Below are 17,045 nucleotides of genomic sequence, written 5' to 3'. Positions count from 1 at the left end.
AGCTACTATAGCATATACATGCTTAGATCAATACAGATAAAATATACCCTCAACCATATATAGTATTCTGGGAACAAATCATGCTGCAAGAAAAAAAAAAAGTATCAATCTGTTTTCAAAATAGTCAAAGATAAGAGCACCCAATCTTTTAATTGATGCAACATTGAAATGCACTTTGTAATCCTCTCTAAAGGGTAAACCTACATGGTATAAAGTTCTTCTTAATTGAATCAAAATAAAGTAACATAGTCCAATCACAGAAAGATAACTAAATATATTGTGATATAGTGTTTTTTCTTTCATTTCACTGCAACAACAGGAAAGTGCAGAAATAGGCAATTATACTTTACACAATTATATTTTAAAATTGCGGAGCATTAAGGGGCCTAAAAGGAGAGTAACGTTGCTATACTTTACTCAAAGTGGTAAATGGTGACATTTATTGGTTATGTTAATATATATATATATATATACATATATATATATATATATATATACACCCAGAGAAACCACTAAGAAATCAATACAAAGCAATATATCCATTAATCAAAATTGAATTCTAAAATATGTTTAAGTAATCTACAGAGAGACCAGGAAAAAGAATGAATGCAATGAGAAGCACAGGGTCCAACATAAAACATAATAAAATATCAGGTTTAATCTTCAGTATATCAATAATTATCTGTAAATGCTATAAAAAGGCCAGTACAAGGCAGAGATTTACAGAGTGGATAAAAAACACAATCCAGCTCTCTGCTGTCTATAGAAACTAACTTCAAACTTAAACACATAGGTATGTTGAAAGCACAAAGAAAGAAAAAAAAAGATGTATCACTCAAACATTAATCAAAAAGGGGTAGCTATATTAATATTACATAATACATACCAGAGATAGAAAGTTGCTAGGGATCAAAAGGGACACTACATAATGATAAAGAAACAATACAGAAAAGTAAGTAGCAATCATAAATGTGTATACACCAAAAACAAAAATAGTTTCAAAATAATGAAGCAGATATTCATAGATATGAAAGAAGTAGATAAATCCACATGTATTGGTGGGTACTTCAAAATTACACTTTCAGTAATTGGTAGAACAACTAGACAGAAGAATAACAATGTTAAAAACAACACCTGTGCCTGCATGACACCATCAAACAATAGGATCCCATAGACATTTATAGAAGACTCCCTCCAACAGCTACAGAACACATATTCATTTGAAGCACTAATGAGAAATTCATCAAAATTGACCCCCCAAAAGGCTTAACAAATTGAAAAGAATTAAAATCCCGGGAATATGTTTTATGACCATAATAGTATCTGTATAGGGAAGAGTTAACTCAGTAGTATTGAGTTGCTCAAATCTTGCACATTTCCAAGGAACATTTGTTTTTTATGACTGGCCTTTGGCTAGCTCTTGGGGATTAAACTACTGGAATAATCTCATGGTAGTGTGTGGAATGCTCAGAGTCTCAAAACACACTGCACCAGTTTGCCTAAACAGTTTGTACATTTTGATTTGTGGTGAATGACTCCTTCTTTGGGGAGTTTAGGAACTTCTGAAGGTTCACTAACTGTTTCAGTAGTATGTACCCACATGGCTGAAATCCAGTAAGTCCTAGACTTCTAAGCTCAGATGAACTTTCTTAGTAGAAATTCTTGTCAATTGTTACCACATTTATTTCTGGATGAAGTAAGCATGCTTAGGGCAGCTTGGGATAAAACTCTTAGAAAGGTGTGCTTCAGTTCCTCTGGATTTTGCCCTGATATGTCTTTCCTCTTTGCTGATTTTAATTTTTATCCTTTGGTTGACAAATTGTATGACTTCGGAGTCCCATGAGTTCCTCTAGTGAATTACCAAATCACCAAACCCTCAATACAGTGTTAGACTTAACATCAATAACAGGACAATAAAATCACCAAACAGTATGAAATGAAACAATTCACTGCTAAATAGAATCCACGGGTTAAAGAGACAATTTCAAAGACATTTTTGAATATGTAGAACCAAATGAAAATGGTAGCCAACATATCAAAATTTGTTGAATATAGATAAAACAGTGCTTAGATGGAAATTGACAAATACAATTCTAACATTAGAAAAATGGTAATATCTCAGATCAATAATCTAAGTTTCTATCTTGAGAAGATAGAAATAAAAAGAGCAAAACAAGCTCAAAACAAATAGATGGATATAATAAAGATAGGGACAGTAATAAATGAAATTAAAATAGAAATATAATAGAGAGTGGGGCACCTGGGTGGCTCAGTCAGTTAAGCCTCTGCCTTTGCTCAAGTCATGATCCCAGGGTCCTGGGATGGAGCCCCACATCCAGCTCCCTGCTCAGCAGAGAACCTGCTTCTCCCTCTCCTTTTTCTGCTTCCCCCCACCCTGCTCCTGCTTTCTCTCTCAAATAAATAAAATATTTTTAAAAAGGAAATATAACAGAAAACATTAATGAAATAAAATTCCAGTAGTTTGATTTAAAAAATTTATAAGATTGATAAACCTCTAACAGTGTGACTGATATACAACATATGCAATATAAAATATCAATATCAGTAATGAAACAGAAGATATCACAACACATCCTACAATTACAAGGATAACAAGAACACACCACAAACAACTTTACACACATAAATCCACAAAGAAGAAATGGATCCATTCTTCAAAACTCACAAGCTATCAAAACTCAGTTAAGATGTAAAGGATAACCTCAATAATCCTATATCTAATAAAGCAATTAAATTTATTAATAAAGAGCTTCTGAAAAATAAACCTGGAGGTCTAGATAGTCATTGGAGTATTTTATCAAACATTTGTAAAAGGTTTAATAACAATTTTACAGAATCTCTTCCAGGAAATAGAAGAAATGGGGACACTTCCAATGAATCTAGTAATAAGCTGGTATCAAAACCAGACAGCAGAAAAATAGAAAAGTCAAAATTACAGGTCAATATATCTAGATGCAAAAACCTTTGACAACATATTAACAAATACAATTCAGAGTGTATCTTTAAAAATACATCATGGTTAAATGAGTTTTCTTCCAGGTATGCAAGGTTGGTTCAATATTTAAAAACCAATCAGTGTAATAACCAGCCATATCAAATAATTTTTTTAAAAATATGATCGCTTAACACAGAAAAAAAGCATTTGACAAATTCAATACCCATTCAGGATAAAAACATTAGAAATAGTGGGAAATTTCCTAATCTCATAAGGATCAACTACAAAAACCTATATCTAGCATCATACTTAATAGTCAAAGACTAAAAGTCTTTCCCTTCAATATCAGATGCAAGGCAAGAATGCTGTCTCTTACCACTATTATTCAAAATATTATCAGATGTTCTAGCCACTGTAACAAGGCAAGAAAAGGAAATGAAAAACATATAGATTGAAAAGGAACAAATAAAACCACTTTTATTTATAGAAAGCATAAATGTCTACATAGAAACCCACAAAAATCTACGATGAAAAACAAAATTACCTCCACAAACAAACAAACAAACATCCCTTCAGCAAGGTCACAAGATTCAGGATTAACACACAAAATTTAACTACATTTCTGTATACTGAAAGTAAATAAGAGAAAATGTTTGTTTAAATTAAAAACAGGGTATCAGATATAATTTCCCCAATGTTAAATGAAATGTTCAGGTGTAATTCTACAGTGTAATTATTGTGAACTAGATCTTTATGATAAAAATTGTAAAATACTGATGAAAGAAATCAACAAAGTCCTAAGTTCACGAAGAGAAATATCATGTTCATGGACTGGAAGACTCAGCGCACACTAAAAATGCCAAATGTCCTTAAGTTCACCTACCAGCTTAACGAAAAGTTCATCTAATATTAGCGAGTTTCCTTACAAACATTAAAAAAACTTGTTCTAAAATCCATATGGAAGAAATCTATATGGACTGAGAAAGACTTTAGAATAGATTAAAATTTTTTTGAAAACAGATCAACTGTGAGGAATCACTTTTCCTAATGATAAAGAAGATTACATGGCTGCAATAATCACTAATCACAAGAGAATGGCTCAACAAAGAGACAAATAGAAACGTGGAACAGAGAATCAAACCCAGAAAAGACCCACACAGATCTGCCCACCACACAAATATGTCCAATTAATCTTGTAATTTTTGATAAAGGAAAAAAGAAGTAAACATCACATGTTATATAAAACCAGCAAAATTAAGTGAAAGGAGATCATAGTCTTAAATGTAAAATGTGAAACGATAATACTTCTAGAAAAATGACTTAGGAAAAACACTGCACAACCTAGGACTGCATTAAGGTGTTTTAAACTTAACCCAAACACACAATCCATAATAGGAAAATTTCATAAATTGAGCTTGACATATATTAAAAACTTTTGTTAGGTGAAAGACCTTATTAAAATGTTAGGCAAATTTTAAAACTAGGAAATTTATTTGCAAATTACATATATCTATTAAAGCCTTTTATCGAGTCTATATAGAATTTTCAAATGTCAACATTAAGAAAAAAGTTTTTGAAAATGAACAAAATATAAGAAAAATATATTCTCAGATATTTCACAGTCAAGAGAATGTAAAGAAAATATATTCGAGATCATTAGCCATTAGAGAACTGCAAATTAAAACCACCACAATAAAGTATCACCACACACATATCAGGAGGGATTAAATTAAAAACAGGTGAAAACACAAAATGCCATCAATAAGATGGATAGAAAAAAAAAAAGATGGATAGACTGTATCATTCGCATATTGCCTGTGGGGGTGGAATATAAAATTTTCTAAGTGAGAACACTAGAATTTTACCCCTGATTTTTCAGATTCCAAAACCAATGTTCCTAACCACTATAAGGTAATTTAGGCAATTTTATTTTTTTTATAGCTTTCTTACCTACCTCTAGGCTTTTTATCAGTTTTTTTTAATGGAAACTTTGCTGATAAGAGCATGGAAGTTAGGATCAATGGTGGACTTAGGAAGGAAACGTAGGTGGTCATGCAGCCCAATGTTTGGAACCAACTGGAGCCTATTCTGAAAAGATTAAAAACTCTCTCTGGAAAAAAACAAAAAACAAATCAAAACAATACTCTGACGGATGGTTTTTGCAAACATCTATAGTATAAATACGGTAACTATGAACAATTTCAGGTGCTAATATGACATCAGTGAATGTGAGACTGGGAAGAACCATGTGTTAACAACACATCATTATTGGTTATTTTCACCATTCAGAAGCAACCCATACAAACAACTTAATGAGCACACATAATTGTAATACAGAGTGAAATAATGAGGAAGAGGTGTCTTTTCAGTATTTACTATCATTATTTTTTATACATTTTTTAAATTATAGGTTTGTGCAACTTAATATTTTTGCAACTTAATATTTAATAACTGCTATTTTCAAAAATTGGATCACAAAATGCCTCAAAATTGACCAGTTTGCTACTGTGAATCAATATAAGTCAGTTCCAGTATGCACAACGACGTAATGTCATTGTATTTCTCCAGTTCTAATTCTCAGACACTCTCACTAAAGTAACCCTAACTGGTACACATGGAGTCCATGATCGAAGCTCAAAGAAGTTTCCTGCAATGGGGAATATTTGGAAGATGTATGCTAAAATCACTTGAAGTTTATTCTCTCTCTCTCTCCCCTCCATTTTGCTGCTTTTAGATATTCATTCCAAAATACTGATGTTGATATTTCTTTTAATAAATTATATTTTAAAACACAACATCTTATGATGATGCACATCTTCATGCGTGTATCCTTAACCCAGGTTGAGGAGTACACCTCTAGTTGGCCTAGAGTTCATCAATCGAATAATAAGTCCATCTGGGAGTTATACACTAAAAATGCAGTATTTTGGCTCATTATAAAATTGTCTGAGGTGAACTACTTGAACTATTCCCTCATGAGAAAACAAACTGTAGAAAATTCATTGGTGTCTTTATTATATTATCCAGGGTGGATTCCACAGCAACTCATATGCCCACTTTTATTCAAAAAACAACACAACACCAACTAGGATTCCTCAGGTTTTGGTATCACAAATATTTGCACATTTTTTTGTCCAACACTAAAATCACTGAAAACATTTTCCTTTTCCTCTGGCAAAATCAAATAAGTGACAACAAATATAAATTCTGCATTTATTTTGCCCTGGTCAAACAAACAAACAAACAAACAAAAAAGCAAATAAAAATACATTAAAAAATATTGCTTATTTTTTTACTCCTATTAAATATACTTCTATTATATTATATAAATCCAAATAAATAATTTTAAATAATTTTTAATTGGCATAATTCCACACAATTCTTTTGCCAGAGGGGGGAAATACAAATAACAGTCTTCATAATTAAGTTGAATTTTTGAGGAAAATACCACCTTAATATAAAACAATACTGATATTTTTTAGAAAACAGTATTTCTGCTGCCAATAGGGTAATCTTAGTCATAATATTCTTCAGATTTCATAAGTTTTACAATGTTTAAAAGATAGTATGATAACGTAAAATTAATGTCACAAGTATTTTTTTTCAAATTCCATATTTGCATTTTTAATCATCACACAGTTGCTTATATTTTACTTAAATCCTGAAAGGGACTTATTTTGTCTATATCTTTTTGATTTGGTGTTATCAATAATGATCGTGGAATATTTGCTTTACTCACTTCAAAAGATTGCTGTGTCTAAGAATATTATGTATCATTAAAGAACCTTGAAAAAGCTATAAAAATCTATCAAGCATCATTTCTCTTCTCAGGTCATTAAACTTGGTTAGCTTCACTACCAGTTCATAAAAGAGAGTCATGAATGATTCCCAGCGATTTATAAATTCTCTTCCTACTTAGTGCCTGACCACGACCCTGAAACTCAAAACTTTTTATCTTCCAATGCCAAATTCCTGACTACAAATACTGAATTCCCTTTCTGCCACAGACATCCATCAAATTATTTGGTCTCAAAATCTCTTTATGAAGGGTACTCTTCATACTGTACTTTTTTTGTTTTCTCCCTTTCTTTTTTCCTCTTCTTTCTTTCTTTCTTTCTTTCTTTCTTTCTTTCTTTCTTTCTTTCTTTCTTTCTTTCTTTCTTTCTTTCTTTCTTTCTTTCTTTCTTTCTTCTTTCTTTCTTCTTTCTTTCTTTCTTTCTTTCTTTCTTTCTTTCTTTCTTTCTTTCTTTCTCTTCCTTTCTTTCTCTTTCTCTTTCTTTTTCTGTACTTTGGGAAAGGAAATGGTATTAATATTCATTTAATTGGGCTCTGGAATCTTTTTTTATAATTGTTTTGAGGGGCCCTTGGGTGGCTCAGTCAGTTGAGCATCCAATTCTTGGTTTCAGCTCAAGTCATAATCTCAGGGTCTTGAGTTCAAGTTCTACATCAGGCTCCAAGCTCAACTAGGAGTCTGCTTGAGATTCTCTCTCTCCCTGTCCCTCTGTCCCTCCCCCAGCTCGAGCTCTCTCTTCCTCTCTAAAATAAATAAATAAATAAATAAATAAATAAATAAATAAATAAATAAACCTTTTAAAAAAAGTTTTTTGAGTAAGAAATTCCTCCCTTTGACACCTGATTCTTCCTAAATTGGATACAGCACTCTCCAATAAAAGTTGGGACAAAGGAGAAAGAATCTCATGTCAAGGATTAAGCATTTACCAATTTCATAAGAAACTAGAATTAGTATATTCATTTCCGTTGATCCCATCTCTGCCATCATCAGTTCTTTTGTCCATTCTTTATTTTCTAATCAATTTAACTGTTTATTGTACTGTATACAATAAAATGTATGCGTTCAAGTGTACTATTCTGTGATTTAGAAAAATGATACACCCAAGTATTCACATCCCAGTTAAGATGTAGACGATTTCCATCACTTCAAAATGTTCCCTTATTCCCCTTTACTATCTATCTCCCATCCACTAAATCAGACAACCACTGATCTGATTTCTATCACTAGTGTCCACTGTTCTAGAACTTCATATAAAAGTGTCACAAAATATGTACTCTTTTGAGCCCATCTTCTTTTACTCAGCACAATGTTTTTATTTAACAAAATGTATTTGTTTAAGATTATATTTATTTATTCATGAGAGACACAGAGAGAAAGAGAGGCAGAGACACAGGCAGAGGGAGAACCAGGCTCCATGCAGGGAGCCTGATGTGGGACTCAATCCCCAGACCCCGGGATCACACCCTGAGCCAAGGGCAGGCACTTAACCGCTGAGCCACCCAGGCGTCCCGAGAAAATGTTTTTAAATGCAATCATGTTGTTGCATGTTGTGATACTTTCTTGTTTTTATTGAGGTGTAGCATTCCATTGTATGAATGTGCCTCAATTTGTATATCCATTCATCTAATGGTGGAAATGTATTTGGTTTCCATATTAGATGATTACAAATAAAGCTGCTATATATTTTTTGTAAAAATATTTTTGTGACTCTATGTTTTCTTTTCTTTTTTTTTTTTTCTATGTTTTCTTTTCTTTTAGATAAATCAGAATTACTAAATCTTATGGTTAGTGTATAGTTAACTCCAAAAGAAAAAAACTTTTTCCCAAAGGGGTTGTATAATTTTGCACACCCATCAGCAATGTATTAGTATTTCTAATTTCTCTATGTTCTTGCTAACCTTTGGTACCATACTTTAATTTGCATTTCTCAAATGACTAGTGATCTTATACATTTTTTTGTTCTTTTTTAAAATACACATTCAAATCTTTCATTATATTTATTTTATATTGATACATTAATCTCTTTTGAATCACTGAGTTGTAAACTTTATGTATTCTGGTCACAAATAATTTGTAAAGTATGCACAATGCAAGTATTTGTCATTAATAAGTGACTTTCATTTTCTTAACAATTATATTTGAGGATAATTTTTGATGAAGCAAGTTCTTAATCATCTTATATCATTATTAATTTTGTGTTAATATTTGTGTACTAATAAATATCTGCCCCAAAGTCATAAAATTCTCCTGTGTGTTTTCTTCCAGAAATTTTTAAACTTTACCTTTATATTAAAATATGATAGATTTGGAATTATCTTTTATATTGTGAAAGTTAGGGGTTCAAGTTTTATTTCTTCCACATGAGCTATATTACTATTTATTAAAAAGATTATTATTAAATCTTAATATTAAATACTATTATCAAAAAGCCCAAAGAAAGGTTTGGCCTTGTCCAGCTCCTGGAGGGTGATTTCTAAAGCCATGGAACGTCTTACCTGCTAAGAACATCTTTGTTTACCTCTAGATCTATGACCGTGCCAGGTAACCTATGCTAACGATGAGCTTTATGGTAAAAGCCATGGCCCAGGTAATATCATCTAGACCTTTTATAGGTACTAGAGAATAAGGTTAGTCACACAAGTGGTTCATCACGCATAATTCACTGAGCACCAATAAAATTCTTGGACTCCAAGGCTTAGGTGAGCTTCTATGTTTGACAATATTCCATTCCTGGAGAAGTGCCATCTAATGACTCCACTGGAAGAGGACAATCTGAAGGTCACACCTGGAACTCTCCTGGACCCTCCGATGTGCCTTTTCCTGTTGCTGATTTTAATCTGTGTTTTTTCATTATAATAAACCACAATTCTGAGTATAATAGCTTTGATGAATTCTGTGAGTCCTTTTGGAAAATTATGAAACCTAAGGAGAGTCTTAGGGATCATACATATGGTCAATTAGACATTACTTTTTCAATGTATATTTGTCTACTTTTAGTTCGCTTAATTATTGTAAATTTATATTATTTGAAATCACTGAATTTTACATGTTTACTTTAAAAAAATTGATGGCTAAGTATTTTGCATTTTTGTACACCTTTTAGAATCATTCTTTCATTTTCTTCTGAAAATCCTCCTGAAATGTTGAATAGGGTCATGTTAAATCTCAGACCAATTCAAAAAGAATTGATATTTTAAAAATATTGAAATATCTTATTTGTGAACTTGGATATGTCCATTTATTTAATCATCTTTATTTTTTCTCATCTCTGTATTCTTACCTCTCAATTTCTTATAAATATTTGTCTTTCTATAGCATCTATTCCCCAGCACAAAAGCCACTATGAGTACTTTCAAGCTGGGCATGAATATCATGCTTCTGTTGCCAGGACAATAGAGGAGTTCAGTCCTCAGACTAAGGAGGGCCTCTGTTCAAATCTAAAATAATTTCTCAATTTCAACAGTTATGCTAAGCTCCCAGTAACTATTAAATATTAAATGTTAGAAAGAGGAAGCAGAAATGGAAGGAGAGGGAAGACAACTACGAAGGAAGAAAATGCATTTTCTCTCCTAGATCATGTTCCATACAGTACCCCACTCAACACATCTACATAGATTATAAGCATTCTATAATGAATAAATAAAATCTGAAGCAACATCACTGATTTACTTACAACTTTTGTGTTTTCTATTTTCCATAGACCAGATTTTTAATATATTCAAAAAGATAAAAAAAAAAAAAACTTCTGGGGTGCCTAGGTGGCTCAGTTGGTTAAGCATCTGCCTTTGGCTCAGATCATGGTCCCAGAGTCCTGGGATTGAGCCCAGCGTCAGGATCCCTGTTTAGCAGGAAGCCTGCTTCTCCCTCTCCCTCTGACCCCCCTCTCTGCTCATGCTTTCACTTGCTCTCTCTCTTTCTCTCAAATGAATAAATTCAATTAAAAAATAAATAATTAATTTAAAAGTTCTGTACATACAACTTTCACTTATGTAGCATCTTAGCATGGGTTACAGCAATTCTTACAGCCTCAAAGTTACATATATAGAAAATAATTTCAAATACAATTTATAAAGTTTTTAAAACAGTACATTGCTTTCCAAGTTTTACTTGATTATTGGACAAAAAGGCAAGGTTTGACTGGCTAAACACATTTACCTACTGAAAAGACAATTAATTTATACTAATATCACTTACAGAAAACATTGTCAAGGGTTCATTACAGATTTTCAATGGATTTTTTTAAAAATAAAAAAAGGTGGGGATGTCTGACTAGCTCAGATGGTAGCGCATGTGACCCTTGATCTCAGGGTCATGAGTTCAAACCTCACATTGAGTGTAGAGATACTTTACATAAATAAAATAAAAATAAATAAATAAATAAATAAATAAATAAATAAATAAATAAATAAGCAAATAAATAGTGCCTGATTGGCTCAGTTGGTGGACCATGCTACTCTTGATCTCAGGGTTGGAAGTTCAAGCTCCACATGTGGTATGGAATTTACTTAAAGTAAAAATAAGTATTTTTAAATGGAGAATATTAAAAATATTAGTATTAAAATATTGCTAAATTGTTGATTTTTGTAAACTCCGTAACAATTCATTCTGACAGAGGCTAACACAAAATCCAAGTATGAGTTTGCCTTTCTGCATTTTTGTCATCATATCAACCAGGACCACCATCTGAGGGCTTAGAGAATATTTGATCCATAAGCATGAGATAAATAACATATAGCATCATATCAAACTAAGTAACCCACAACAAAAAGTAAAGAATATGCAAGAGTAGTCATATAATCATATGATGTACTGATCACATATCACCTATCTCATAACTTTGAGTCTGCCAATATTAAAATTTATCAAAATGCCATTTGAAGTCAAAGCAGAAGAACCAATTTGCAGTAAGTTCCTGGACAGGAAGCTGAATTCTTAAAGATTCAGTAAAAAAAAAAAAAAAAAAAAAAAAAAAAACTTAAGTCAAATTTTATGTAGTGCTGTGTCTCCAATAGACAGAATATAGTATAGGAACCAATGTGGAAGCCCGAGTGGTTCCATGTATGTTAAACCCCAGTAACTTATTTGGGGAGTGTTTACTTTCTCTTTCTGCAGCTCTGGATTCTGGAAGTTTCAAGCTTCTTTTTTATTAAAAGAGAACTACTTCTTCCAGGGGAAAAACAAGAGACCTATTGAACCATAAACTACAGCTGTGTCTCCAACACCTCAGGGTTCTTTTGACAAGAAACCAGCAAGCAAAAACAAGTTGTTCTCTCAGCAGGGTGATAGAGCCACTGATACACACCATATGCTGAGAAGAACATGTGTTGGTACCCAGGTGACCTGACCCATTGGATGCTCCTGATGCCGCTGACCATTTTCATGGTAAATGACAAGAGAAAGAAGCATGTCATGAAAAAATTTTTGGTGATAAAGGTGTCTGGGCACCTGTTGGATGACTCTGGAGAATGTCAGGACATAAGCCATAAAACCACTGGAGTGTACTGTGGAGGGAGATGATGCATATCATTTGTGCCCCCAATATCACCTACGGTGAAGAAGCCTACACTTTATCCCTCTAACTTTTATTTTTTAAGTTTCTCCCAGGAAAGGAGGCCCACTGGAATACTGGAAGAGCTGTGTCCATAAATTATTTAAAAATTTCAATTACTCAAAGTTTTTCTAGGGTAGACACTGGGATGTACTGTCCATATTCCTCTTCAGGCATGAAAAACATGTAGTCCCATGCAGCTGAGTATACCTTGGCTCTCAGTCCACTTTAAAAATCACCTCAACTGAAGACAGCTACCTTGGCCAAGGACATGTCCCTTCCTGGGAAGTATGCATTTGACTCTTTGATAGAGGAATATAAAGTTCTGGGCCCCTTTATTCCAACTCAGGATAACTCTGAAGGGTAATCTCAGCTTTAGAGGTCTCCGTAGAATAAACTGTGCCTTCAATAAAAGTGCACTGTAGTCCAGCCTCTTCTCTGCCCAATTCTGCTCCCCTTCTCTTCCATAAGAGTTGATCTCAAGAGTTTTCTCTAATAAACTTCTTTTTAACTAATCTCCATATCAGACTCTGCTTCCCAAGAAACCCAACCTGAAACATGATCTCATAGATGCTAAAATTCTGGTTTAAGATAGTAACGAAAATTGAAAAATGTTATTCATTTGAGTTCTTTTTATGAGTATTACAATAAAATACATCATAAATTTAAAAATATGTGTTTTGACTCACGTATATTCTACGTGAATTATAATTTAAAGATTTAATTAAATCAAGGCTCTAATTCAAATAAACTTTGGAAGAAAGTTTAGTAACTATGTAGGGTATAAACTATGGTGCAAAAACAAAATCTATTTTATCATGAGCTGATTTATTCACTTATTTAATCTATTTAATGATAAGGTTTTCATGAAAAACGACATTTTTTGTAATAAAATACATCAAATAGTTTGTAGCACTTAAGTTTATGACCTTCTTTTTATTGAAAAATCTGATGGCCATTAGTTACAAAAGATAAATAATTTAAAAATAACTTTAGAAAATGTGATATAGTAAATAATAGTGGATAACAATTATCAAGCTAGATTTACTTCAATTGCTCTACTAATTTTACAATGGGCTCCTTAATATAAAAATTAAATAGGTTTATTCTAAAATAAGATCTGTGTAAACATTTATAAAGCAGCTGCCTTTCAAGTAACAGTGAAAGTTGCATAAGATATACTGTAAATAAAAAGAGACAAAAACATTTGCAGTTAAAATAAGTTCTGAAAAGAGGGAATATTAAATCCCATCTTGGATAATCACAATTCATGTGAACATATTAAATCATTTACAGAAGAACCAAATGAAATATGAACTGTCAACCTGAGATTTTACTAACTTAATTGATACTAATTCAGTAATTCCAGGCCATCCATTTATATTTTATTTTTATTACTATTTATTTATTTGACAGAGAAAGAGTGCATACGTGTGTGTGCAAATAAGTAGGCAGAGAGGCAGGCAGAGGAAGAGGGAAAAGCAGGCTCCCTGCTGAGCAGAGTGACCTGGGCTCCATCCCAGGACTCTGGGATCATGACCTGAGCCGAAGGCAGATAAGATCAGTGGCTTAACCCACCGAGCCACGCAGGTGGCTCCAACCCATTTATATTTTTATAAATCATGAGAAATGCCTTGGGTAATACCAGTTCAAAGATATTTTCCATTTATTCTTATTCAAGTATTGTGTAGTAAACAGCTACTGTGTACAATGGAGTTTCACTACAAAAGATTATGAGACAGTGTTGGCCTATCTGGAACTTGATTCAAGGGGAGAAAACAGAAGATAAACACTGAAGTAAGATCATTACAAGTGGGCGTTAAATACCATTAGGAACATTAAAACCAAATATATTAAAATATAAGTAATAAAACGGCAAAAGAATAAAGATGTACAAAATCACAATTCAAGCCTTCATATGTTGACTTGGTATACTTGCATTCACAACACAAAATGAAAGAAACTTTTAGAATTATAATGAATTTTTAGTTACTTACTTTTATTGAGGCAGAGGGCATTTTTTTAAAGTCCTATTGGTGACCGCTTCTTGTAAGCATGAAGTAAACGTAGACTATCAACTTTGTTACCTCAAGATATGACAAGAGGGAAAAATTCCAGAAAGATGAACAATATCCACAGTCAATCTTTAGATGGAAAACATTTAGATTTTCTTTCTTTGCTCCCAGAAGTTCACTCTATGATGATATCATTTGGCTTCAGTTTGGACTTAGGTAAAATATGAATTTTAATGCCCAGCCATTTCCCCTCTTGCCACAAGGCATATTTGGTGTACATCTAGAACTTAGTGTTGGATAAATGCCATCTCCCTTTGGAAGCTGGCATGCTTCCTCATCAACCATGAGAACTCTGTAATGTGTCTGTCCCTATTTCACACAGGCAATCAAAAAGCTCAATTCCAATACTGATGCTAACTCTTCTGAATAAAAAATTGCATTATCAATTTTTCACTGTTCTGTTGCTTCACTAGTTTCCTTATTTCCTTTTTTAATTATGAGATATTTCAACTGTGTAGAAATGCAGAGAAAATAATATAACAACCAATATAATTAAATAGATGTCAAAAATGTTCTTACTATATTCTGATCTTAATTCCAAGGAAAACAAGCGTTTGATACAGCCTCATAGGTTGATCTCATCCCTCTCACACCATCCGCAGAGGCAACCAGTGATTTGAAGTGCAGGTGCATTGCTGAACTCTACAGAGAATCATCAGACAATCTCTTAATAAGGCAACATTTATTTTGTTTAAACACGCTGCAGTAAGGGGAAATACTACCCTGATGGGGTACTTGTAGGTCTCAGGGCCAGGTTTCAAATAGTTTACAGTTTGTCTTTCAAGGTGGACATCTACTATAATTGTAAAGAGTTTGTAATCTAAGTGTTGAGGAGATTCACAGAGTAAACTGGTGGTCTTGAAATGGATCTTAGTAAGTATGCTATTTAGCAAGGGAGTTATTAGCCCAGATGAGCAGACTTTATCTCTGACAGTGATTTGTTTGTTTGTTTGTTTGTTTTTCTGACAGTGATTTGTAGAAATTTTCTTGAAACAACGAAATTTTTTTATGGGTTTAGTCTTAATAATTCCAGGCAAATGGTTTCTGGAATAAACAACTAAGTCATTACGACAGAGATCTTTTATACCGTAGATTAATGCAGATAGTTTTAGTTTTTAGTACCATGTCTGATACGTATGTGTGTTATATGTACACTATTGTGTGTATTTCCATGAATAGTCTCTTTTTTAATCAAACTAAGGTACTATCAACTATAAGACATACTATTATTTTGTATGTCGATGAGGGAGAAAACCTTACACCAGAGTAACATGCTACTGGCTGTAAGATTCAGAGATGTCCTGATTTAAAAAATATATACATTTTAGTATTGTTGAAAAATGAATATTCTGTAATTTTCTGAATTCAAAAATGTTTAATAAATGCTACTATGCTATCGGTACCATTTCTCCCTTATATATATATTTTTTTTAACTTTATTTCTGGAGATCTAATAGATAGATAGATGATAGATAGATTTGTGTATATATGTATATATATATATATATATATACAAATAGATGTAATTTCTTCATTTTAATTAATGTATTTCATTGCATAAACAAATCATCTCACCGAGTCATTCTTTATTTGTGGAGAATCAGGTGGTTGTTAGAATGTTTTTCTTTATTATGAACAGCCTTCTAGTGCATACTTTGTCCTAGCCATATGCAAGATTTGTTGCTAAAAATAGTACCACATTTAACTTATATTTTCACAGTGATTGCTATTTTGTAGTATTCAGAGAATATCCAGAGAGTAAGTAAAACTTGGCTTTCCTGTGTATTATGCGCTTGTGTGACAAAACTAGTCATACCAACTCACTTTCTCACTGGATATGCTTAAGATTTCCGTTATCTACTTTTTTAAAAATTTTATTTATTTACTTTGGGAGAGAGAGACAGGGAGAAAAAGTGTGAGTGAGCAAGTGAGGGGAGGGGCAGAAGGAAAGGATTACAGGCAGATTCCAAACTGAGCATGGAGCCCAACCTGGAACTTGGTCTCAGGACTTGAAATTGTGACCTGAGTTGATCTCAAGAGTGGGAAACTTAACCAACTGAGCGACCCAGGTGCCCCAAACCATCTTTTACTCTTGATTTGGTTGAATTTTTATCCACATTCGTCTGTAGAATTATTTTCTTACTAAAGAGCCAATAGTAAGACTCCGAATAGCCAGGAGAATATTGAAAAAAGAAAACCAGAGCTGGGGGCATCACAATGCCAGATTTCAGGTTGTACTACAAAGCTGTGGTCATCAAGACAGTGTGGTACTGGCACAAAAACAGACACATAGATCAATGGAACAGAATAGAGAATCCAGAAGTGGACCCTGAACTCTATGGTCAACTAATATTCGACAAAGCAGGAAAGACTCTCTACTGGAAAAAAAAAGAATAGTCTCTTCAATAAACGGTGCTGGGAAAATTGGATAGCCACGTGCAGAAGAATGAAACTAGACTATTCTCTTACACCAGACACAAAGATAAACTCAAAATGGTTGAAAGATCTAAATGTGAAACAAGAATCCATGAAAATCCTAGAGGAGAACACAGGCAACACCCTTTTTGAACTTGGCCACAGCAACTTCTTGCAAGATACATCTATGAAGGCAAGAGAAACAAAGGTAAAAATGAACTACAGGGACTTCATCAAGATAAAAATTTTCTGCACAGG

The sequence above is a fragment of the Canis aureus genome, chromosome 23 (assembly GCF_053574225.1).
Source record: "Canis aureus isolate CA01 chromosome 23, VMU_Caureus_v.1.0, whole genome shotgun sequence".
NCBI lineage: Eukaryota > Metazoa > Chordata > Mammalia > Carnivora > Canidae > Canis > Canis aureus.
Note: the sequence above shows the minus strand (reverse complement) of the source record.